At 34.7% G+C, this 27,259-nt stretch overlaps 1 long non-coding RNA gene across 1 annotated transcript in view; it reads left to right on the top strand.

The window, feature by feature from the left end:
* Positions 1-27,259, top strand: part of LOC128314467 (uncharacterized) — a 194,593-nt gene that overhangs the window by 83,154 nt on the left and 84,180 nt on the right. The window lies entirely within an intron of this gene.

Here is a 27,259-nt window from a genome sequence, read left to right as displayed (position 1 = left end):
GTGATAATAATGATAATATTCACCATGGCATTAATTTCAAAGAAAATAACTCCTCAGGTTCTTACCATGTTTATCTAAAAGAAAATGCCATAGATCTACATTAGAGATTCAGTATAAAGTTCATCCTCAGCTCTGTCATTCATTAAAAGACACATCTCATTTTCAAAGTTACATTTCATGGACAAATTTAACTTGTTTAACAACATGCCCAATTATATCACTGTATAGTCATTGTATGGTATAGTTGATTTAAATTTAAACATAAATCAGTTTTAAGAGGATAACTAAAACTTCACTGTCATGAGAGGCAGATGGTTACTGAGGCAATTGAATCAAGAAGAAAGGAGACATTGGTCTTGTGGCTACACCATCCTTTGTCTCCAGTAACCCTTCTAATTCTGTTCTATTGGTTTGAATAATCAGGTTTCAGGAGCACAAGATTATCTTGGTTGAAATGGAGCCAGTTAAATTGAATGATGGCAGTATTTGCTTCGTGCCTATTAAGAATACTAAGAGTGAGTGGGTATGGATTTGTTTATTCCAGCAAAAATATTTATTGGGCATGCAGGAAACTGCAAGTTCCTACAAGTTCACCAGTGTAAGATCACTGGAAGATCACCAAGATTAAAATGGGAAAGGATCCATGTCTTGAATAGGCATATCGTATCTCCATCAGAGAAGCAGAACCACTATGACACACATAGAACAAGGAACTTATTTTAGGGATTAGACCTTGCATGGACCTCTTAACAAACTCCCATACTTGTGTGTTTCTTATGCTTCTAAATTGGGTTACATGGTGACCTGAAGGGGATGCTTGTTCATTGGTCATGAAGATACACATGGACCTGGCTCAAGACTTGAGAAATTGAAGGAGCTGAAGAACTAACTGACTACTACCGCCTGTCAACAAGATGAGCCAACAAATCAGCAACGGTATGGGTGAGCTATGGTCATGCTTGGCCCTTCACCAATTTTCAGAGGAAAAATGATTTCTGCACAATTTTAATCTGGACACATTCAGAGAAGGGGATTCTGGGAAATGTGGTTCCAGCTTAGTTAATGTCCCACAGTACAAAACCACTACAATGATTACATAGTTCTCAGTGATACTAATCAAGCACTTAAATATGAAGTATAACTGGTTCAAGTCTGATGGAAAACAGGTATAAAATGCCTTGAGATAAAAGGAGTTGAAAATTCAGAGAAGTTAAAGGAAAAAAAAAGCTTGAACTCTCATCTGAAGGATAAGAAAACTTTACCAAGCAAACTTAGAAATGAAGTCACTTTTTAAAAAGTAGAATGAGTACGTGCAAATGCCTGATGAGAGGTCTACAGTACCTGGCTCAATCTATAGATGGAAGTTAATCTGGACTTTGAAATAGTCTCTGAAATAAAGTTCTTTATCTAACTTTAGCTATGTAACTACATGTAAATGTAGTTACAGACATCCATGTATGATATATAATTATAGATAAATATTTATAGAAATATTGAAATCATTCAATTTATAGACAAATTGAAAGGTATTCAAAGAGAGGAATAAATATATATCCCTCTATTAGGAGTTCCTATCTTCAGAGTCTGTATGTGCAGTGGATAATTAGAAGCAGCTCTGGATTCAGACCCTTTAAGGTCTACCCTGCCACTTACTAGCTATGTGAACTTATTCAAAGTACTTCATTTTTCTTTCCCAGTTTATAATATATAGAAAGAAAATGACAATGTCTGTCTCTTAGGGATGTTGAAAGAATTAAATTCTATAACACATATAAAGTGTTTAGAGTAGTACCTCAAATACATCAAATATTCTGTCCTCTTATTACTTGTCTCCTGGGGTTTGGGTCCTACCTTGTTTTTATCATTTATCACAGGGGACCTGGAGAAATACAAAAATAGGATGAACCACTGATATAGAGTGTTGTAAAACATTAAAAAAGAAAAATAGAGAAAAAACAAAGAAACAAAACACAAAAGTGCCTTTCTAGAAAAAAAAAAAAGCAGATTGTTTTATTGTCATAGGGAAAGAAATGAATTCCCAGAACTGCTTTTCTATCGGTCTAATAAACCAATAATCATTCTATAGCCATGGTAACAAGTAAAACTCAAAACTGGATTTAAATCTATATAATTGAGCAATGAAAACTTGCTTCAGTGAACATACTTCTGAAAGCCAATCACTTACTAATAGCTTTATGTCTTGAAAGTCATGCAGTTGACAGTCAAGTCACTCCAGTGATCATGCTTCTAAGACTGACATTTAATCACTGAGTCTGCAATCAACACAAATCAAGCTTCTGTAACTAACACAAAATATGGTTCTATGGCTGATGTCAATTCATTCTTGTTCCCATAAAAATGTGACTTGAAACACTCTCCTCCCCAAAGACCTATATAAAATTAGTAATTTACATTAGTCTGATCAGTATAGCCCTCTTTACTTAAGTCAGCACTAAACCAAATCAAACTCTTTGGTTTAAGAGTTAGAGTTGAAGTTTCATTCTTTTACAATTATGTAGATTTCTGCAAAATAGTTTTGAAGAACTTTACTTGACAAGGTGACCTAGGATCTTTAGACCAACAAATATACCCAGGGTTTTGTACCCAAATTTCATTTGTCCTCTGGATTTGCTGCCAGGTACAACTATTTCAACAATGATCTGAGCTTTTGTTTCACTCATCTCTCATTGCTAAATTTATGTTTTTATCCTAGAATTTGTTTCTAAGTAGTTTTATTTTATAAAACTACTAAATGTTTTGGTTTGATGGTGCACTGTTTTTTAAATACTTGTACCACTAATATACTCAGCAATTGCTTTTAATTTTTTTCTTTCTCTTCATAAAAAAAGACCTATCTCATGGTTTTTATTTTTTATGGATTGTCTTATGTAAATTGAATCAATGGGTGCTTCATAGGGAATGGTTAGAGATACCAGCTGGGTAAACCTCCAGTATAATCTAAATCAGCCTCGAAGAATAACAATTAGAGGTCCATTAGACTATAGGGTTAAATTGGGCTAAGATGACTGGTCAAATCCTGCTTTCACTGCCCTCAAACTCGTGAGTTCACTTGCTATTTTGTCAATTTGTGGAAAAATGTCACTTTAATTCATATTCCCTGGTCAGTGATTATTGCATCATTATTTGCAGGCCTCTTCCTACCCTTTGCTTGGGGTTGGGTAACATAGAATATCATTTATAAACAAACACATGTAACAGATTTTAGAGGTTCTCTCTTGTATATATGGGTTTGTGTACATCAAAGCTGCCACAACTTCCTGGCATTATTCATGCATCTTTCTTAAACTCCCACTATATTCCCAGATACTGTATTTTCCTTGGTAAAAGGTTTAGATATTAGAAACAAAAAATAATTTTGAAGAATTTTAATGTTTCACAATTATTATACTTTTGAAGAAAGCCAGAAAATTAAAAGTAATGCCAAATATTTAGAGGTCACCTCTTTAACTGATATCCGAAGCCTCAAAACCACTCAATAGACTGTTTTAAAACTTTCCAAATCTTCTGAAACTTCTCTTGCATCTTTCTCTACTTTACCTTCATAATCCACTTACATCTTTTCTCCTGCCTCTAACCTCTTAAATGGGCTGCCTTTTCCTTACCACTTTTCTCATAAAAAGAGCAGCCATGTTGTACCGTATCCCCTTAACACTGCTGGAAGGAAAGAAGGCTCATTTACAGAAGCAGATAACTCTGATCTAGACACAATTTGAGGTCCATCAATACATTTTCTCTTTTTTTAACCTCATGAATTTAGGCAGAAGTTTTCTGAAAAATTGAGAATTGTCTTAGGTACTTATCATCCTGAACTACCAGATATGTACCAGCAAGTACTTAATTGTCAGCCTTTCATATGAGGAAACATAGGTAGAGGTAGGAAGATGGGAAAGACTAGGAGGAAACCCTACTAACCCAGTTGTGCATGTTTTAAAAATATCCATGAAAGACCAAGGGAATAATATGAAATTCACTTCATAAAGCCATTTCAGAATTTTTTTTCCTACAGTACATGGAACAAAAAATTCAAAGTTGCAAACAAAATAGAGGTAAATCAATAAGAGATTTTAAAATTAGACTAGTTTTCAAAAGAGATTCTGTAGTAGATACATGAGAAAAAATAAATGGAAACCTTTTCTGTCCTTTGTAACTAAGCTTACACCTAAAATTATAATAGGACAATCAAAATTGCACCAACATTCTTCTCAAAGCTAGAACAAGCAATCCTAAAATTTGTATGGAACCACAAAGACCCGAATAGCTAAAGTAATTTTGAAGAAGACCAAAGTGGGAGGCATCAGAATCCCAGACTTTAGCCTCTACAACAAAGCTGTAATCATCAAGACAGCATGGTATTGGCACAAAAACAGACACATAGACCGGTGGAATAGAATAGAAACCCCAGAACTAGATCCACAAACGTATGGCCAACTCATCTTTGACAAAACAGGAAAGAATATCCAATGGAAAAAAGACAGTCTCCTTAACAAATGGTGCTGGGAGAACTGGACAGCAACATGCAGAAGAATGAAACTAGACCATTTTCTTACACCATTCACAAAAATAAACTCAAAATGGATAAAGGACCTGAATGTGAGACAGGAAACCATCAAAACCCTAGGGAGAAAACGGGAAAAAACCTCTCTGACCTTAGCTGCAGCAATTTCTTACTTGACACATCCCCAAAGGCAAGGGAATTAAAAGCAAAAATTAACTGTTGGAACCTCATGAAGATAAAAAGCTTCTGCACAGCAAAGGAAACAGTCAACAAAACTAAAAGGCAATCAACGGAATGGGAAAAGATATTTGCAAATGACATATCGGACAAAGGGCTATTATCCAAAATCTATAAAGAGCTCACCAAATTCCACACCCAAGAAAGCAAATAATCCAGTGAAGAAATGGGCAGAATACATGAATAGACACTTCTGTAAAGAAGACATCCGGATGGCCAACAGGCACATGAAAAGATGCTCATCATCGCTCCTCATCAGGGAAATACAAATCAAAACCACACTCAGATATCACCTCACACCAGTCAGAGTGGCCAAAATGAACAAATCAGGAGACTATAGATGCTGGAGAGGAGGTGGAGAAACGGGAACTCTCTTGCACTGTTGGTGGGAATGTGAACTGGTGCAGCCACTCTGGAAAACAGTATGGAGGTTCCTCAAAAAATTAAAAATAGATCTACCCTATGACCCAGCAATAGCACTGCTAAGAATTTACCCAAGGGATACAGGAGTACTGATGCATAGGGGCACTTGTACCCCAATGTTTATAGCAGCACTTTCAACAATAGCCAAATTATGGAAAGAGCCTAAATTCCATCAGCTGATGAATGGATAAAGACATTGTGGTTTATATACACAATGGAATATTATGTGGCAATGAGAAAGAATGAAATATGGCCTTTTGTAGCAACGTGGATGGAACTAGAGAGTGTTATGCTAAGTGAAATAAGCCATACAGAGAAAGACAGATACCATATGGTTTCATTCTTATGTGGATCCTGAGAAACTTAAGAGAAACCCATGGGGGAGGGGAAGGAAAAAAAAAGGTTAGAGTGGAAGAGAGCCAAAGCATAACAGACTCTCAAAAACTGAGAACAAACTGAGGGTTGATGGTGGGGTGGGAGGGAGGGGAGGGTGGGTGAATGGTATTGAGGAGGGCACCTTTTGGGATGAGCACTGGGTGTTGTATGGAAACCAATCTGACAATAAATTTCATATTAAAAAAATAAAATTATAATAGGAAATTGCTAGATGCTCTCTCACATTTGGCTGTAACATTTTTTTTTCAATAGCCTCAGAAAGTAAATTAGCCAAAATTAAAAACACTTAAGGTCCTCCAGATAAACTGTCAACTTTCAAAATAAAAACAAGACCAAAAGGTCCTCTGATTTCTTAGAATTGAGAGCCTATGGAGAGACATAGATTTTACAAACAGAAGAGTCATTGGAAGAAACAACCTCCCACACTTGGTAAGAAGCAGAAGGGTGGGTATCCAAACTGTGTCTGTGATTTCACTCATAAGAGAGACTGGTTTTCAACAATTCTGTTTCCTCTGTAGGCTCCCAAGAAGAATTACCTATAAATGTAAATGGCCATTAATATCTTCTTGAAAATATGTGTGTCATTACATATTTTATTAATTTCACCACCATAGAACATCAGTTCCTACAGAGCAAAGTTTCATATTATCTACAAATGATGAAATAAAGCAAATTGAATGGTAGTAAGTATGAAAGAGAGGAAAAGGTATTTTTGCTTATAGTAAAAATGTCTGGTGGAGCCAGAAGATAATAAAAGACAGCGCTGAATGTATACATTCTGTAGTACAAGTCTTCAGGAGAAGTGAACATATTTTGCTTTTATTTACTAAAACCATTTAAGTAGTGGACATTTCTACAATCCTAAATCTTTTAGTGCCAACCTGTAATTGTACTTTGAGATTATTATTATAAGCACACCACTTGATTCTCTGTTACATGACTCCTGACTATTTAATAAATAAATAGGAATCCACTTTCTAACAGGGCTACCAGATAAAATTTACCACAGAAGGATTATTTTTAGAAGGTCTGTAATATAGCTGATATGGACATCAATATGCATAATTCAAGAAGTAACCTATAATACCAGGGCAAAAGGCAGTGAGAAGAAATGAGTCTGCAGGAATTCAGATGAGTCTTTCCTGATTATCTTAAACTTTTTTTTCTGCATGTACATGAACATGTTAGGCATGATTTAGGACTATCAAGTAAAAAACCTAGCACAAACTAAAGACATATGCTTATTATAGACCATATCTTGATCCAGTAACCATTGCTTATTTTCATTTGCCTCAGAGAATCTGCAGCCTCAACTAAACCATCAAAACATTATCAGATTTTAAATGAAGACTACCTTTAAATATGAGAGTTCTACATACAGTACACTCTGTGTTGCTAAATGAAAACAGCAAACTAGTTTATTACCTATTGTGAAGTCTAGTTTTCTCATCTTACCATCAAATTAACATTTTCGATACACTAAGTCTCTTAGTCCTCACTAGTAAAGGAGAAGCCCAGATTGTTTTTCTCAAGTTTAAGGAAATATCCATAAACAGAATGGATATTTTGGATAATCCCCTGACAAATCCTGGTTTAATAGTGTTCATTGATGGGTCTTATTTTTAAAATAAAAAGGGACAATAGTAGGCAGAATATTCAGTAACTACTTCAGACTCTCTTGTACCATCCAGTCTCCTATCAAAAATCAAATAGTCTCAAGTGTCCAACTTTGTGGTCTTCTCTAGAGCATAACTTGTTCTTGTAAAAGGTGGACAATACCAGTAATAAAATGATCACTGTTCTAGACAGCTTTCTTTAATAAAACAAAAAGATAAGTCCATGGAGAGATTCAAGAATTCCAATCATAGGATAATAAATTTGGCCCTCAATTCTGAAAAGAAAAAATGGTAACAATCTGGGTATAAAATACATAAGAAGAAATATCCAGTAATGTTAAAATGCCTGCCATTAAATAACTTCAAAAAGACAATCTGCAAAAATTCTCTTTGAGACAGTCCATCAGAGTGTCTCTTAAATTTGAACAACTTAGTTTTTTTATAGTAGCATGATGACTGAGTTAACTAAAACAAGCTCCACTTGGGAAGTATGAAGCATAAACAAGAATTTTTTTTTAGATTTATTAAAAATTAATGCAACAAAAGAAAATTAATGCAATGAGAGAACTTCTACTTCTTTTTGTAATGGAGTAAAAGGTAGTGTGCTTGCCATCCTGCCATAAATAACTAGAAAGTAAACAAAATATATGAAATAACTGCATTATGATAATTACTTGTATTAGAAAAAAGAAAACAGCAGCTCCTGGGTGGCTCAGTCATTTAAGCGTTCTACTTTGGCTCAGGTCATGATCTCAGGGTTTGGCTTGTGAGTTCGAGCCTGGAGTCGAGCTCTGTGCTGACAGCTCAGAGCCTGGAGCCTGCTTTGGATTCTGTGTCTTCATCTCTCTCTGCCCCTCCCCCCCTCTCAAAAATAAACATTTAAAAAAAAGAAAAAAAAAGAACAACATAAACATAAGATTACAGGTTAAATAATGAGAAAAAAAAGTATAAAGTAATCTCAGAATATGTACAGAAAGTAATAAAGAGCAGTAATTAACTAAAACATGGAGAAGGAATAGAGAAACTAAACCCAAAAGTAGTTCTTTACAAAGATGGACAAAATTGATCAATCTTTATGTAGACCAATTTTGAGGAGTGAAAACATGACAACAATACAGATTTCAGAAACTTTAAAAAAATAGCAGATATATTATAATCACTCTTCAGAAGAAGTATGGATACTATACAAAATTTGGTTCAGATGTCAAGACTGATGATGCCATATGCATGCCAAGAAGATACGAAAATGTTTATTACTTGCGTGATGAAGCTTTTGGGGGGAGCAGAGAAGGAACCCAAGCTATTTGAAAATGGTTTGAGAGAGCACGAAAAGGAGACTGACTTGATTTTTGTTTTTAATTGTGGTGATGGGATGGGGTTGGGATGAGGGTCCCCTGTGTAGGTAAGGGCTTGCATGGTTTGAAATTCCCGTTGCTATCAAAGGAAGGAGCATACAGGCTCATTATGAGGCAAGCGGGAAACGCAACGGGCTGAGGTTTAAAAGCTGTCAGGACTCATACGTCAACAAATAGAGTCAGTCTTTTTTATTATAGAACATTATGAACAAATTTATGGCAATTTTATAACTTGAAATAGATAAATGATAGATTCAAATAATCAAAACTTGAAAAAAGAAGCAATAGAAACTCAGTAATAGTGTATATGTGTGGGTGCGTATGTATTTGTATGGAATCAACTTCACAATTAGTATCTTCTTAGAAAGAACATAGCTTCACTGTTGAATTCTTTTAGGAAAAATTAGTGGCAATCTTATGCAAACGTGATTAAAAACAAAAGAGAAAACAATATTTACCAACTAATTTTGGGGGGTCAGCACTGTCATAATTCCAGAAACAGACCAAGACATGACAGGAAAGCAAAAAACTTTGAAAATCTTAGGGATATCGACACACAGTCCTTAACAACATTTTAGCAAATTAAATTAAATGCTTTGTAAAAAGCATACTACATCATGACGAAGTAGGAATATTCCAAGGATGCATATTTGGCTTAACATTCAAAATCAGTCAGTATAATTCATAATATGAACAGAAAAAAGGAGAAAACTAAGACCATCTCTGTAGATGGCAAAAAGGCATTTGCCAACATTCAGTACCTATTCATTATTAAACAAAACAAAACAAAAGAAAAACAAAAACTCTCAGTGAGCTTGAAATGAAGGAAGCTTCCTAAATCTGATAAAGGTCACCTACAAAAAAAAAAAAAAAACCTGCACCAGACATCATATTTTGTGAAGTATTAAATGTTTTCTCCTAAGCAAAATGAGAGTTATGTTCACTGGGATCATATCTATTCGTTATTGAACTAAAGGGCTTCGCCAATGTAGTGTACAAGAATAAGAAACAATAGGATTCAATAAGAATCTGTAAGAAACAAAGAAACAGTAAGAAACAAAAAGAGATTGAAAAGGAAAAATAACCTGTCATGATATCTAGACATTAAAAATCCTAAGTAATAGGGGCACCTGGGTGGCTCAGTTGGTTAAGTGTCCAATTTCAGCTCAGCTAATGATCTCGTGGCTTGTGAGTTCAAGCCCTGTGTCGCGCTTGTGCTGACAGCTCAGAGCCTGGAGCCTGCTGTGGTTCTGTCTTCCTCTCTCTCTGCCCCTCCTCCACTCATGCTCTGTTTCCCAAAAATAAACATTAAAAAAAATTGTAAGAAAAGAAAATCTTAAGAAATATATTAAAAAGCTTTTAGAAATAAGTAAATTTAAAACAATCAAAGGTACCAGGTCAACACAGAAGAAGCAATTATATTAAGTATGAATATTCTAACTATTCATGAATGAAATGTAAAAATAAATATGCCCTTTTTTAAACAAATTTTATTCTTTTTTTTTTTGATGTTTATTTTTGAGAGAGAGAGAGAGAGTGTGTGTGTGAGCAGGGTAGGGCAGAGAGAGAGAGAGAGAGAGAGACGGAGACACAGAATCCAAAGCAGTCTCCAAGCTGTTAGTACAGAGCCTGATGTGGGGCTTGAACTCATGAGGCATGAGATCATGACCTGAGCTGAAGTCAGATGCTTAACTAACTAAGCCACCCAGGCAGTCCTAAATATGCCCTCATAAAAGCATGAAAGAAAATGAAATATTTAGTCTAATTTAATAAAAATATATGCAAGACATGTACATTGCAACCTAAAATACATTGGTTGAAATCAATTAAAGAATTCTATATATATGGAGAGATAAGTCATGTTCATTAATTAGGAGACTCAGGGCTATTAAGATTTCAGTTTCCCTGAAAGTGAATCTACAAAATCTCAATTTAAATCCTTCTAGATTTTTTATTTTTAAACTTACAAGCTGATTTTAAAATTATAAGGAACTATAATAAACTTAACAAAGCCAGGATAATTTTGAAAATCAACAGTGTTGGGGGATTTACATTAACTGCTTTTAAAAATTACTATAAAGAAGCTTTCTTAACCTGGACACAGTTGATATTTTGGGTTAAATAATTCTTGCCTGGAACTTTCTTGTGCATTGTGGGATGCTTATCAGTGTCTTTGGCCTCTAGTAGCATCTTCTACTTCCTGTAGTTTTTGTGTGTGTGTGTGTGTGTGTGTGTGTGTGTGTGTGTGTGTGTGTGTTTTAAGTTTATTTATTTTGAGAGATAAAGAGAGCAGGGGAAGGGCAGAGAGAGAGAGAGAGAGAGAGAGAGAGAGAGAATCAAGCAGGTTCCTCACTGCCAGCGGAGAGAGAGAGAGAGAGAGAGAGAGAGAGAGAGAGAGAGAGAGAGAGAATCAAGCAGGTTCCTCACTGCCAGCGTAGAGCCTGATATGGGGCTTGAACCCATGGACCTGGAGATCGTGACCTGAGCCGAAATCCAGAGTCAGACACTCACAGAAGTAAGCCACCCAGGCACTCGTCCTACCCCCTGTATTTGTGACAACAAAAAATGTTTCCAGACATTGCTGTCCCCTGTAGTCCAGATCATTCCCAGTTGAGAACTACTGCTATAAAGTTGTGTAAGTAAGACAGTGTTGGTATTGGCCATGGGATCAAAATAAAGTTCGTTGGAACAAAATAGACATTGTAGAAATAGACCAACATATAGTCTCTTGATGTTTTTTACAAGGTGCCAAAATAATTGAAAGAGAAGAGGTAGTCTTCTCAACAAATGGTTTCAGAACAACTGGATATCCAGAAGGAGAGCAATACATGTCAACTCTTACTTCACAACCTACATAAAAATTAATTCAAAATAGATCACATTCCTAAATGTAACACCTAAAACTCTAAACCTGCAGGAAGAAAACAGTATTTATGACAATGGAGTAAGTGAATATTTTTTAGATCAGATCACTGATCTGATCATAAACCCGAGTGCATAAATTAAATAAGAAGAACTCCGTAAACTGTACTTTATCAGAATTAATAATTTCTGTTCTTTTAAAGACAGTTAAGAAAATGAGAAACCATGTTACCAGACTGGGAGAAAATACTTCTGATATTTGCAAATGACAAGGAATGTCAAATCATTCTGCTTTCTGCTTGATACAAATTGTTATCAAAAATGTATAAAAAAGCAATAATACCTACGAATATGTAAAAGAATCTATAAAGAACTCCTATAGTTGAACACAAAAACAAGTAGCCACCTTCCCAAAAAGAGGCAAATGATTTGAACACTTCGTAAAAGAAGCTGAACAAATGGTCAAAATAAAAAGATGGTTTTTAGATGTTTAATATCATTAATCAATTAATCATTAATCAATCCATATCATTAATCATTAAATCAATCATTTAATATCATTAATCAATGCAATGAAATGTCACTACACGCATCATAGAAAGGCTGAAATTAAAACGACTGACAATATCCACTGTTTGTGAGACTGTGGGCCAACTGGAGTTCTAATGCATTGCTGGTGGTAATGAGAACTAGTACAAGTATTTAAAAACACAATTGCTCAGTTTCTAATACAGTTAATGAGCACCTTCCATAGTACCCAGTGATTGTACTTGTAGGTATTTACCCAAAAGATATAAAAATTTATATACAGCCAAAGAGTTGTACGTAAATATTCTTGGAAGCTTGGTTTATAATATTCCAAAACCGAAATGACACAAATGTTCAACAGGTAGAAAGATAAGCAAATTGTGGTATATCCATTTAAAGGAATATTCCTCAGCCATAAGTAGGAGCATGATATCTATCTTATGCATGTCTTAAAAACACTGTGCTTAGAAAAAGAAACCAATCACACACACACACACAAAGTGTATATTGCATGATCCCATTTATATAAATTGCATTACCATAAATCTATTACAGAGGCATGTAAGAAACTTTTGGGGTGATAGAAATGTTCTACAAGGTTATTTTTGTATTCTTTAGTTGGGTGAATCTTTTATGGGACCACATCCTTTTAAAATGTGTATTTTTATGTATGTAAATTATACATCAATAAAGCTATGATACAAAGAATTAAATAGAAATAAAAATAATTTTTTTCCCAAAATTTACATGTAACACCTTTAAGAGTAAGTTGTCTAGGATGTAGCCCCAAAATGGGGATTTTCTTTCTTCTTTTTCTTGTTCCCTTGTTTCTGATCCTTCACAGATTATACAAAATGAAAGAGGAACTTAAAACGATAATTCCTAGGGGCACCTGAGTGGCTCAGTCATTTAAGCTTCCGACTCTTGATCTCGGCTCAGGTCATGATCTCATGGTTCGCATTGGGCTCTGCACTGACAGAGATTCTGCTTGGGATTCTCTCTGTCTCCCCTCTCTCTTCCTGTCTCTGCCCCTCCCCTGCTTGTGCACTCTTTCCCTCAAAATAAATAAACTTAAAAGAATTCCTAAAGGGAGGCATGCTTATTTTGAATTTTAAACTTTATGTAACTACTTATATATCTATTTTACTAACATGAACATTCTTATCTACTTACTTGATGAAAACAACCACTTTCATTATTCTTATTGTAATTGAAATAATTTGGCTTCTTTAGACAGGAACTCAATTCTTACTGAGTTTTACAGCCTCAAGCTGGATATATATTAAATTTTTTGTTTAGGTAACTGTTTTGAAAAATGCTATACCAAAATATTTATTATAATAATAGCTATAATAGCAATAGCTAATTTCTAATTACTCACTGCATATATTTATTTACACATGAGTTTTTATATAAACTAGGCAAGTTAAGAAATCTATGCAATAATAATTATGCAGAAACAAACTGTGCAGAGCTTATACTGGGATACTATTTTCATTCCTAGAGTTCTACTGCCCTCTGCTGATTACTATAGCCTATATTAATGGGGAATTAGAGTCCATAGGAACTGTGTAGCTCCTGGCAAATACATGAAGACTGAACATAAAAGTAATAACCTCAGAATTATCTCCATCGGTTGATCTCAATTCTATGGTGTATTATATCCACTAAAGAAGAAACATGAACCTATATAGAGTTAGAATTGCATGGAGTGTAGCCCTTTAAAAGGTGAGGTGACCTTGGAAAGGAGATACCTTCTCATTTTATTGAAGTCAAATTTGAGGCTCTCAAAATTGAAGTGACTTTATCCAATTTAATTCAATGATTCAGTGGTGAATCCAGGAATAAAATATAGAGCTTGTCTCTATTCAAACGCATCCTAGCCAAAATACACCTTGTTGAACACATAATCACACAGATTTCAAATTATTTATAAAAACCAGATAGCAGAGAGTATTATGAAAAATAATTGAATGTAGCAACTTTTTTTTTCCCCAGGTACCCTTAAACACTATATACAAAGAGCTTCCTTCCTTCCTTTCTCCCTTCCTTCTTTTCTCCCTCCCTCGCTGCCCCGCCTCTCTGCTCAATCTTTCTGTGTCTTTTTCTTTTCCTCTCTGTCCCTCTCTTTTCCTTCCTCTTCATTTTTCCCTTTGAGTGTCAGAACACTAATTACTGAAGACACTGACAATGACTGATAAGAACGGGATGAGGCCAAGATAAAGAGCCACATAATTGTTCATTTCCAGTATACATTCATATCAGTATCAGTAAATCTAATATTGTTAACCCTGTATCCCCAAAAGAAAAATTTATCAAATGGAGTGTAGTGTTATGTCCAAATCTTTTGCCTTAAGCCTTTCAGACTTTGTTCATATCCAAAGTTACTTAGCAACTTTTCTTCCCATTCCCTTCAGTGAGATTGTTTATAATACAATTGTTTTTATATTGTATATATAATCATTGATAATACCGTTATATTCTCCTTTCACAGTCTGGATTCCATCCCAGGCTCCCCAAACCTATTAAATGATTTTTTTAATTTTCATACATTAAGGTTTACTCTTCGTACTATAAAGATCCATGGGTTTTGATTAATGCTTAATATCATGTATCCAACTATTATGGTATTATGCAGAATAGTTTTGCCACCCTAAATATCTTCTTTCTTTTACCCACTCAGCCCTCTCCCCGAACTCCTGACAACCCCCATCTTCTTCTTTAAATTTTATTTACTTAGACATACAGTGCAATATTGATTTCAGGAGTAGAGTTCATTGATTCATCACTTACCTACAACACCCAGTGCTCAAAACAAGTGCCCTCCTTAATACACATCATCCATCTAGCCTATCTCCCACCCACCACCCTCCGTCAACCGTCAGTTTTTTCTCTGTCTTTAAGAGTCTCTGGTATTGTTTTCCTCTCTCCTCTTTTCCAACCCTCCTTCCCTCTCCTCTTTCCCTTCTCCTTCCCTTATATTCATGTTTTTTTTCTTAAATTTCACATTTTAGTGAAATCATATGGTATTTGTCTTTCTCAGATTGACTTATTTTGCTTAGCATTATACATTTTAGCTCCATCCACATCATTGCAAATGGCAAGATTTCATTCTTTGTGATGGCTAAGTAATATTTCATTATATATCTTTTCATATCTTCTTTATCCATTCATTGGTCGATGGACATTTGTGCTCTCTTTAGAGTTGATATTGCTATTGTTGATAATGCTGCTATAAACATTGAGGTGCATGTACCCCATTTGGATCTGTATTTTTGTATCCTTTGGGTAAATACCTAATAGTGTAATTGTTGGATCGTAGGGTAGTTTTATTTTCAGTTTTTTGAGGAACGTTTATACTTCTCTAGAGTGGTTGTACCAGTTACCACTATCTGTTTACTGTCTCTATTGTTTTGCCTTTTCCAGAATGTCATATAATTGAATATGCAGTATATAGCCTTTCTAGACTTGTTTCTTTCACTTAGCAATATACATTTAAGGTTCCTTTATACCTTTTTTTACGGCCTGATAGCTCATTTCTTTTTTATCACTGAATGATATTCCATTATAGGTTGTATCACAGTTTTTTTTAACCATTTATCTACTGAAGGTCATCTTGGTTACTCACACTGTTTAGTGATTATGAATAAAGCTGCTATAAACATTCACCAGCAATGAATGAAAGTTACTGATGCTTCACATACTAATAAGTATTTGGTTTTATCATTTTTTTACTATTAGACATTCTAACATGTGTATAGTGGTTTTAATTTGTAATTTCCTAATGACTAATGATGTTGCATATTTTTTCATGTACTTGTTTGTCATCTGTGTATCTGTGTGTCTTTAGTGAGTTATCTGTTGGGATTCATTGTCCATTTTTAAATTAGGTTGCTTTGTTTACTTATTGAATTTTAAGTATTTTTTCTATATTTTGGATACAAGTCCTTTGTCAAATATGTGGTTTGCAAATATTTCCCAGCTAGTGGTTTGTTTTATCTTTCTATTGTCTCGTTCTGTCTTGCAGAGCAGATATTTTTTATCTTAATAAAATCCAAATTAATTTTTTATTTTGTAGATCATGCTTTTGGAGTCATATCAAAAAACTCATTACCAAACCAAGGCCATATAGATTTTCTCCTTTGTTTTTTTCTGTAATTTTTAGAGTTTTGGATTTTACTTGTAGGTCTGTAGTTCATTTTGAGTTAATTTTTGTGAAAGGTCTGCATTTTTTTTTTATTTTTGCATTTTTGTTTTTTATTATTTATTTATTTATTTATTTGAATAGTGATTATTATTATTCCAATACTATTTGTTGAAAAGACTATCATTTCTCCACTGAATTTCCTCTGCTCCTTTGTCAAAGAGCAGGTGGCTATATTCGTGTGTGTTTTTCTGAACTCCATTCTGTTCCATTTATTTATGTGTCTATTCATTTGCCAATATCAGGAACCATCTGGGTTATAGTAAGTACAGTATACTATACATGGCCATCTTACATATAGTAAGTCTTGAAATCAGGTAGCATGAGTCTTTCAAACTTGTTCTTTTTTTTCATTATTGTGTTGACTATTTTGGTCTTTTGCCTTTCCATATAAAGAATAGTTTGCTGATATTTTAATTGAGATTGTGTTGAATCTATATATCAAGTTGGTAAAAAGAGAAGTGACACATTAATAAGTCTTCCAGTTACAAACATGGCATGTTTCTCCATTTACTTTGATTTTGGTTTCTTTTATCAGAGATTTTATAATTTTTCACATATAGATCATGTATACCTATAGTTAGATTTATGTTTTAAATAGTATCTTTACAAATTTCAAATTTTGTCCTGTGACCTATAACCACTTATTAGTTTCAGAATTTATTTATTTATTTTTTTTGGTCAATTCTTTGGAATTTTTTACATAGATTATCATGTCATCTGTAGCATTGTTTATTTTTCTTCATTACTTTTTTTTCTTTTCATCAAACTGGGTAATTTCATTTGACTTGTCTTCAAGTTTGCTAATTTTTCTACCAGTTCAAATCTGCTATTGAGGCACTCCAGTAATTTTTTTTTTCATTTCTTTTGTTATAATTTTTAACTCCAGGATGTTTGTTGTGTTTTTTTTTTTTTTTTTTGTAAGCTTAGATCTTTGTTGATATCCTTTATTTGGTGAAACATAATTGTCATACTTTAATTTTTAAGTTCTTTGAGAATATTTTTTAAGAGTCAAATTAATGTTTTTTCTACCAAGTCCAACATCTGGGTTCCCTGAGTGATATTTTGTGTTGGCTGTTTTTATTCTGTATATGCATTATAGTTTCATCTTTCTTTGCATGTCTCATAATTCTTGTTGAAAACTGGGCATTTTATATAAGATATTGTAACAACTTTATATCAGAGTTTGTTGTTTTTGTTGCTATTTGTTGTTACTGTTGTTCTCGTTGCTACATATTTGTTCAGTGACTTTACTGTTCTAATTCTTTAGATTGTTTTATTCACTGAGGTATACTACCATGACTCCTGTGAAATGTAACATAAAATGGAGTCACTTATGTCAAGGATTTTTAAAATGGAGCTGGGAGGCCATTAAGACGGTGGGACTTATGCACGCTCTCAGCTACTGGAACCATGGACTCTTGATCTGGGCCAAATGACGAGTATTCCAAGGAGTATATAAGAACAACATCTGCAACTTGTTACGGTAATGGACTTTTGCTTAGTCATAGACTTAGAAACCATTACATTCAGCCAAGATTAGTTTTTTGCCATCAACATCAATCAAACTTCTTTTTAAACAGTGTATGCAAGCATTCCCCTTTTTCTTTAAAAAGCCCTGACTTTTTGTTCCTCAGGAGGACACGATTCAAGTTGCTACCTCAATCTGTTCTCCCTGACTTACAATCTGAGACTCCACATAAGTGTTTTTGTCTTATTTCAGTTCTTCCTCTTTTGTCAATCAACATCCCTCTTCTAGCTTTCTTCTGTGTTGAAATTCTAGATTTTATGTTTAAATATGGTTTCTAGAAGTCATCTCTGGGTCAGTATAATTTGCTGATCATGAGTGATCAATGAGAAGTTTCCTAAATGCCTGAGCCACTCGTTTCAAGGAGAACTGTGGATGAAGTCACCTTTAAACTTCAGGCAGCTTACAAGTCAGCTTTAGCTTTTACTTCCTGCCTGAAGAGGGTCTCCTGTCAGCTAGAGAGAGTAACAGGGCCTTGCTATCTCCTGGACCTCTCTCTCTTGGGTGTATACAGACCTTCACCTATATGCAGACTTTTAAATCCCCCAAATATGTGATGGCTTTTCAGAGTTCCCTATGGTTGTCCTTTTGTTCAGGTTTTCCTTTTCAGTGTTTTGTCAGGTTCTTGTTTGTCTCAACTAAAATTACAGCCTGAGCAGCTGCAGTGTTACCAGCAAACTGTTATTATTTTTAGTTTTTCAGTAATGTGCTGAAGGTGGCGGTTTCGTTGTTTTGTTTTTTGCTTTATTTTTGCAGAGTTGAGCTCAGAGTCCAATAAAATAATGACAAAACTGTGGGCACGAAAATTTTCAGGAAGTTGCTAGTTTGTTCAAACTATTGACTGCTCTAGGGATACAGCTATGAATAGAGTCCAAAAAGGGGTCTTAAGGTTGGCTATGAGACTAACAGCGTTTCTTAATCACCATGCCATCTAGCTGAGGAGGAAAGGGGGATAGGTACAGACCCAATTAAAACACCACAGACTCCACTGTTCTTACTGAGGTTCTGGAGTTTTTTGTAAATAAACACTTCAGTTTGTTCCGTTCCTTTCGTGAATTTCTAGATTTCTAGAATGGTTGAGTTTAATTGCTTAGTCAGTATTTTCATTGGTGTTTGTCACAGTGGGTTCCTTGAATGCTTTACCATTCCAGAAGTCAATATTTCTGAAATGTATCTAAACTGTATCATATTATACACATTTTTTTGAGTCTTATCTCTGGCTCGTCGTTAAGGCTGTGAAAGTTATCCGTGTTCTCTATAGCAATTGCTTGTTCTTTATTTTAGTGTGCTGGTCCATTTTATGAATATACCATCACTTATTTATTCTATTGTTAATGGACATTTGTGATAGTTCCAATGGGTGGTTATATTATGAAAATTCTTATGGTTTTGGCAGATTGTTAAGCATATACCCAGAAGCAGAAATCCTGTGTCATAAAGTAGGAATAGATTTAGCAGTGGATATTGCCAAACACCATTATGAGTTATTGTAAGAATTTGTCTCCCACCAGTAACTTATGATTATATTTATACTATTTTAATAATTATCATTCATTTTGAACATAAACATTTCAGTATAAGTTTACTAAACAAAGCTTATAGCAATTCAGTATATTTATCCTTTTCTTGAAAATGACAAGACCTTATAATGCTTTCTCAGTTAAGCTGTTCCCCATTTTGTTATTTAATGTTGTAGATTTGCCTTTTTATTTTTTTTGAAAATCACACACACAAATACTATTTTTGATAGTCAATGGTAAATTAATTTGCTAATAGATTTTTCACTTTTTTGTTGTAATTTTTTGTTTATATCCTACTCTGTGCTTTTGGTTTCCCTATTCTTTGCCGAAGTACATCTTTTAGGAGATATTTTAATTAAAGTCTGTGGGTCACAAATTGTCACCATCTTTATTACCCTAAAATGTCTTAATTTTGCTTTCACTCTTTAATGGTAATTTGACCTACTTTATTATTCTTGAACAAAAATTATATTCCCTCAGCATTTTAAATACATTTCTTCATTTTCTGATGGCATCTATTATTACCACTTATAGTAATAGTGCTTGCTGTTAGTCTAAGTACTTAAAAAAAGTTTTTTTAATATTCTTTTACTTTTGAGAGAGAAAGAGAGAGAGCAAGCCAGGGAGGGGCAGCAAGCGAGGGAGACATAGACTCTGAAGCAGGCTCTAGGCTCTGAGCTGTCAGCACAGAGCCCCACGCGAGGCTCGAACCCACGAACCGTGAGATCATGACTGGAGCAGAAGTCAGACGACGCTTTACCAACTGAGCCACCCAGGCGCCCCTAACCAATTACTTTTTAAGTGGTCTGTCTTTTCTTTCTGTTAGCTTTTAAAACATTTCCTTTTGTTTTCAACGATTTTCAGATTTACTATGATGTGTCTGTATTTTTCATTCTACTTAATAATCAGAATATGCTTCTTTTTTATTTTTTAAAGAAGCAGGCACCTTGGGGAAAGGTGTCTGCAACTCTTTTTTTTAAGCATATTTATTTATTTTGAGAGAGACAGAGAGAGAGAGAGAGCATGTACAAGTGGGGAAGGGGCAGAGAGGGAAGGAGAGAGAGAGAATTCCAAGCAGGCTTCACACTGTCAACACTGAGCCTCATGCAGGGCTCAGTCCCACAAACCATGAGATCATGACCTGTGCCAAAATCAAAGTCAGATGCTCAACCTCCTGAGCAACCCAGCATCATTTTTAATAGTCATACTTTTCCTTAATTCTAGATACATTTAAAATATTATCCTTTCCCTGCTTTCTTTTTTCTTGAAATGCCAATTAATTCAAGCTTTTCAATCTACCTCCTATGTATCACGACCAATTATTTTTATATCTTTACACATCTGTATGTTTTTTTTGAGTGGTTTCCTCATTGTCATCATTCACAAATTTTCTCTTCTGTTGTGAGCTGTCTAGAGTATGTTCTTTATTATGTGTGTATACATCTATTTCAGTAATTGTGTTCACTATCAGGATTTTACATTGATATATTTTTTTGCTTCATTTCTACCTTAATTTTTCATAATGCTTTATTTTTTTATAAGATATTAAAGGTGGAAAGGTGGAATGAATTCCTTTATTTGTCCCTTTGAGGACCTAAATATGCTTCTTAAAAATTTAGTCTGTTTCATATAATTATTTTATATGAACTTAATTAATATTCTGATTGTAGAATTTTGTCAGCTGTATTTATTAGAATTCTATGTTTTTTTACATCTTGAAATTTTGGTTTGCAGCTTCATTTTGACGGAGAAATATTTTTTGTTTGTTCATATTCTTTCTTCACCCTTCTGTATAGCAATTAGACCCCCAAATGAGAACCAGGACTTATAGTTAATAATATTTGAGTGTTTCTGTTTGTAGTTATGTCAAAGATGACATCAAATGAGTGGGTGCTTTAATTCAGTTCTGTATAGGAGGCTGTATCTGCTTCTCCCTGCCCCCATAGGCTTATAACTTGCTAAAACTATGACTTCAGGTTGTGGTCAGCAGCAGTTTCTTTGATTGTTTCCATGAGAGGGATTGAGGATGCTCCTTCTACAGCTAGATTCTCTCTGAGCTTGGACTCAGAAACTCTGTCATGAGGAACACTGAGTTCTCAGTACCTACAAGAGCTGAGTTGCCTGTATTGACTTGTAGTTGGGCACCACGCTTGGCTTTGCATATTAATTCTATTTCTTGTGAAAGGAATTATTTGCCTTGTTTTTTGACACTATGTTTTATTTTGTTTTAATTATGCTATATAGTGTTTCTGTAGAGTAGATGTTGCCATGTATTGTCCTATTGTATTAGTTGCTCTAATACCTTGCACCTAGTAAGCTTGATTCTACCTTTGAGTCAATTTCCAAATTTCAAGTCATTTTTCGTCCTTGTCTGCTGGCTTTAGTTTTTCATTAAACAAACATTTCTCCTAATTATTAACAAATTAGTTGTCATACAGACTGTGTGTTGCAAGATATGAAAACTACAGTGGCTTATTACATAAGACACAGTTTAGGTGTCTCCCAAGTAATAGTCCTACAGTAGGCAAGAGGATGGAGCATGGTGGGTAGCTTTGCTATCCTCAACATTTGACTTCCACTCATAGATTATCTTCTAGCCAGCCAAAAGTGGCTATGTTTTCTGTATCTGAAAATGATATAGATCATTTTTGCTCAAATCCATAGGCCAGACGCTTCTCACATGGCCACATTTAGGTCGATGCTGGGAAATGTAGGATTTGGTTGTGTAGATCTGCATCGTGTTAAAAATATATTATTATAGGAAGAGAAAAGGATACTGGGAGACTATTCGTAATGTGCCATAGTTAACCTCTCTAATCATGGAAATATTCATATTTATCCTTCTCTTCATTCATTCACCATTTCCTAAGGAAGATTCACAAAATCCCTAGCCAGTTATTATTCAGCTCATTTCACATTATTTGGGTTATACTCAGAATTCTTCACCAGGTCTGGGTATGGATCTAACAATGTATAAAATAATAGATAATTACCAATAATCCTTGCCTTCCATATTCAGTAGTAGATAAGAAATAAGATGGCTACAAATTCCTATTTTGAAAAGGAAAAATATAGAGAAAAGCATAGCTATAACAATAACGAACCCTTGAGAAGCAACTTGTGAAGATTCTCTGTCAAGCCATAGAATAAACTTTTTTGGTTAGCACCTGTTTCTGCTCTCCGGGAAGAACTCCTTTGTTCATTGTTCTCCATAAGAGCTAGGGACTCTTGCTTTTTCATTATTGCCTCTGGCCACATCCAAAGATTGCAGTGGGAGTATGCATGCTTGGGGGCTGCACAATCTCTTCTTGTAGGTTAGAGGAATTTCTTTAGGAATAGAGCAACTATAAACTTTTATAATATAGGCTTGCACTATCTTTGTCAATACACATACCTCAAAGCTTGTCTCTTTACTTGTAGTCAGTTTCATGTGAAGTAGCTACAGTCATGGGTCTTATCTAGTCATAGTGTTTTTAAACCTGCCCAAATCCTTTTTAGTTACTGGCCTCTGGAGCTGGCCCATCTCTCTCCCTCCATTTAATAGCAACTACCTTGAGGCTATCTGAAACAATAGGGATTCGAAAGCAGCACCTTCAGTCTAATCTGATCTAGGTCAGGTTCCATCTTCTGGCCAAGATAGCTTGGGTCAGAGCCCTCTAAAAAGGCTGAAGCCTCAGTCTTCATTTTGTTTAGGTTTAGCAAACTTGGCTTTCCCACACTAATGGGGTCAAAATTATTTGCCTCCCCTCATAGTTTGTTTGGATTGCAGGCTGCAGGCAGAGTCTCCATTATAAAAACATGTTTTCTATCATTTCTGCTTGAAACTACTCTTCATCAGAGTTTCTCTATTTCTCCTGTTACTTGTCGAAAAGCTTCAAACCATGAGTTAATATACACCAATATTTTGAATTTTTCTGATGCATTAACGGAAGTACGACTCTAATGGCATTTGATTTTCTTTCTAAATTATCTGACAAAACACTTTCAACAAATTTGGACAATAGCTATAATGTAATAAGAATAAATGGATTTCTAGTCAGCTGTTTTTATATTCTCAGTACCTGTGCTTGCCTGCTAAACCAATTGTACTCATTTACCTTTACGTTCCTTCGGCACCCTCCTTGTTGCATAAATCTTTAATTAAACATCCATAACATACAATGATATTTTAAAAAGAGAGAGAGAGAGAGAGAGATTAAGATTTACTTCCCTCTTACACAGTGGCTTAGATGTAGGCAGTTGATTCAGGGTGGGTAGTCATCTCTCCCATCCTCAACAAAGAGCTTTTATTGATGGAATTAAGGCAGCTGCACTGGTTCTCACTGACTTCCAGTCAGTAGGAAAGCAGGAAAAAACAACAAAGTGCACATACAGTTGTTTCAAGGGCAAGATTCAAAAGAAGCACAAATTTCTTTTGACCACATCCTATTGGCCAGAGTGTAGTCACATTACTACAACTAACCACAAGGAAGACTGAGGAATTTCTTCTTAGCAATGTGGCCGTGTGCAAATTTATAACTCTATTACCATGAAGAAAGGGGAAAACAAATACTCAGGGTTAATCAAGAGCATTACACAGGGAGGCACCATTGCGTATATAAAAAACACAAAAAGTTTGGCACTAGGAAGCTCTGGTTTGATGTCAGGCATTTCACTTAGATAAAAGGAAACTATAAGGATTCCTTTCCACTATATGCTCCTTCTAAGAATAAAATTTGTATCATAGCTCCAAAAATATCATCTGATCCTCGCCTCTTACAACCTTTTTTTGGATCAGGCTTACCTAGTTGGACAAATAGGATTACTTTTTTCAGAACTAGAAAATTGAAACAAGCCCAAAAAAGTGAACCAAGCAAATTTTTTCTTCCAGAATAGGAAACAGAAAATGTGCAAAAATATGATTATGCAGAGAAATCATGGCTGCTGATAGAACTGAATTGATTAAAGGGACAAAGACAAGAGCCCATGCATACCATAGAGGAGAGGGTGCAGAAGAGAATGATTGATGACTAATCTCCAATTTTTCTGAGTCCTGATTCTGTAATCTGGGCTTTGTTTTTGTGATATTCTTCTATATCATGCAATGAACAATTTTTTCCCTTGAGCAATTTGATTTTTCCCCTTATCAGCAAATATTCTCTTATTTAATATTTCAATTCAGTATCACTGTAATTTCAAGATCTCTCCTTCTAACTCAGAGAAATACACAAATAAATATTGTAGTTCAACCACTTAACACAGTGCCACCAGAGAGGGAGAGATTTGTCTCAGAAGATCAGAGAAACTTGGTGTTGAAGGTAAGTGAGATTTTATCACTCAGAATAGGAAAGGCAAGAGGGCCCAGGGTAGGGCAGAATTTTTTAGGTGAGAGCATATTTATAGAGAAGGGAGTAATTACATGTGTTCAGAGTTTTATCTGTTCTGTAAATGTCAGTAAACACTGAGAAGTACTCTTTAATTTTTTTTTTAATGTCATTCATTTTGAGAGAGAGACAGAGCATGGCGGGAGGGAGGGGCAGAGAGGGAGGCACAGTATCTGAAGCAGGCTCCAGGCTCTTAGCTGTCAGTACGGAGCCCTATGAGGGGCTTGAACTCATGAGCTGTGAGATCATGACCTGAGCTGAAGTAGGACACTTAACCCGCTGAGCCACCCAGGTGCCTGGAGAAGTACTCTTTTTAAGCTCAGAATTTGACATAGTATGGGTTTCAGATTTCTGTCCCAAGATATTTAGTTACTGGAAGTATTAGAAATGCCTTTATTAATATACAATATAGTGCTGTATAATTATATTAATCTACAATACAATATAGGATGATGATTAAGGGAGTGTTACATGATTTATGTAAAGTTCTACAAGTCTCTAGTCCTCTTTGTTTTATTTTGCTTTGTGTAATATTAACCGAGGTATTAAATATGAAGAAAGAAAAAAGTATCCTTGTTTTTCCCTAAAAAAAAAAATCCTCTCTGAGTTTATTCTACATCTTTGACCATGTTACTACTTGTAAAACTGTGTGGCAAATAATGTACATGTTAAAAAAAATGTTTTGTGATATCAGTAGTTTTGTTTCCCTTAATTAGGAAGACTAGAGGTTCATTTTGGAAGTCAGAATGACTTCTGCTTCAAACAGACAAATCTCATCACTAATTGGCAGGCTGTAGTCAATTAATATCCTATATGACAGACCAGGTGGCCAGATCCTGGGATAAATTTCAAAAGAAAGTACACAAAAGAAAGTAAATATGTACCTTCCCATCTGGCAGACTGAAGGATTTGGAAGAAGTGCCACACTGGTTATTGGCTTATTGTTAGATAGAAGATCATGGCTGTTTAATGTACTATATTAACTACAGTTGTGTTCAGTTTGATTGTCTTCAAAGATGAAACTTGGAACATTCATACGATAATTAAATCTCAGTTTCTGATAACTACTAGGGAAATAGAGTTTGTTACCTAAATACCAAAGAAAATGTAAACATGTTTCAACTTCTTCAAAGTTTGCTTTCAAAAAAATACTTTTCTTTAGCTGGAAAGACACTGGAATACCTTTCTTCTGAGCTTGCTGCTGATATATGCAATAGCCTACTTGGTATCTCCATTTGTCTCTCTCACTTAACATGTTCAAGACTGTGCTTTCAATCTTACTACCTAAGTGCACTTTTGATCTTACTTACCTACAGCTGATCCAATATTTTCCTTATTTCAGTGAATGGTTCCTTCTATGTGCCTAGGTGCATAAACCAAAAGCCTACAAATAATCCTTGATACTGGTCCCTCTCTTATATACACATCCATTTCATCTCCAAAACCTAGACAGTTTATTCTACTTACAAAGAATTTTTCACAAATCTGCACTTTTTTCCTTGCTCATTGTCACCATTTTATTGTAAGCTTTACCTCTTTCCTGGATGATTGAAATAACTTCTCAATTCTCCCTGCTTCCATTATTTCTAATATCAATCTGATCTATACATGGTTGTCAGAGTGTCTCTGAAATATTTTTAGATTAGTTTTATCTTTTAATCAATCTCTTAGGTTGTCATCTTATTACACTAGGAAAGAAGACATAATTCTTCGTCCTGTGTGTTCTGTTCCTTGCTGGCTCCTCTAAACTCTTCTCATTACACTGTTCTCCTTCCACTCAAGGGTAAACTTAGGGTGGAGGAGAGTGATGGGGTTTTAAAAGCATTTATTGAACAAATCGTTTATAACTGGAATTTATACGAGCAACCCCCTTATCGCCTCAACACCTCCCCATTATGGATATTTATAGATTTCCAGATAATTTTGCTATGTTAACTGAAAATTTTGGCACTAGCTGAAATATTTATTTTTCTGCTTATTTATTAGGAAATATCACTATTCTTGTGGATTTTCCATATACTATTTGTTTTTATATTTCTTGACTTTAAGAACTTCAATAAGTACTATGGATCTTCTTGTACCCATAGCTATTTGATAAAATTTTATTATGTGGAAATTTCTCACACATTAATTCTTAAATTTAAATATCCCTATAATTCCTTCTAAGGTGGTATTTTAGTACCACCCTTTCTTTTATTACTGTTTTACAGATCTAATTAAGTTCTCCAATTTATAATGCCTTCATTTTCTCCTGTTTGTAAGCCCTGTTTCACCATCCTCTTTCTTCACTAACACTGAATTTCGTTTACGAAGTTTAAAAATCTTTTTCACAAGACCTTCAGTATTCAGGGAAACAAAATTATGGACACATCTCTTCTCTGTTAAGCTCTATGATTTTGACAAGTTATTTGATACTTATTTCATAGTTTAGCTTCGAATCTCTGCTTGGAATGCTTGTTACAAGTGGGAGAAAATCACTACTAAAAATGCTTAGTCAAAAACCTAAGCTAAACCATCCAATACCTAACCTAGCCTTGTCCAGTTAGTCTTTTCAGGAACCATTCTACATATTCACCATTTTCTCCAATTTTCTCACTGTCTTTCATCTCTCTATACTCTCATAAGGTAATATTACCATTTTTTGTTTTTTTGTTTTTCACTTCTAGAGCCTTGCCCCACCCCCCAAGTGGTATCTAGTAGAAAATCAAAAA

The sequence above is a fragment of the Acinonyx jubatus genome, chromosome B1 (assembly GCF_027475565.1).
Source record: "Acinonyx jubatus isolate Ajub_Pintada_27869175 chromosome B1, VMU_Ajub_asm_v1.0, whole genome shotgun sequence".
In the NCBI taxonomy this organism is placed as follows: domain Eukaryota; kingdom Metazoa; phylum Chordata; class Mammalia; order Carnivora; family Felidae; genus Acinonyx; species Acinonyx jubatus.
The sequence above is the reverse complement of the archived record's forward strand: the minus strand, read 5'-3'. Positions and strand labels throughout refer to the sequence as shown.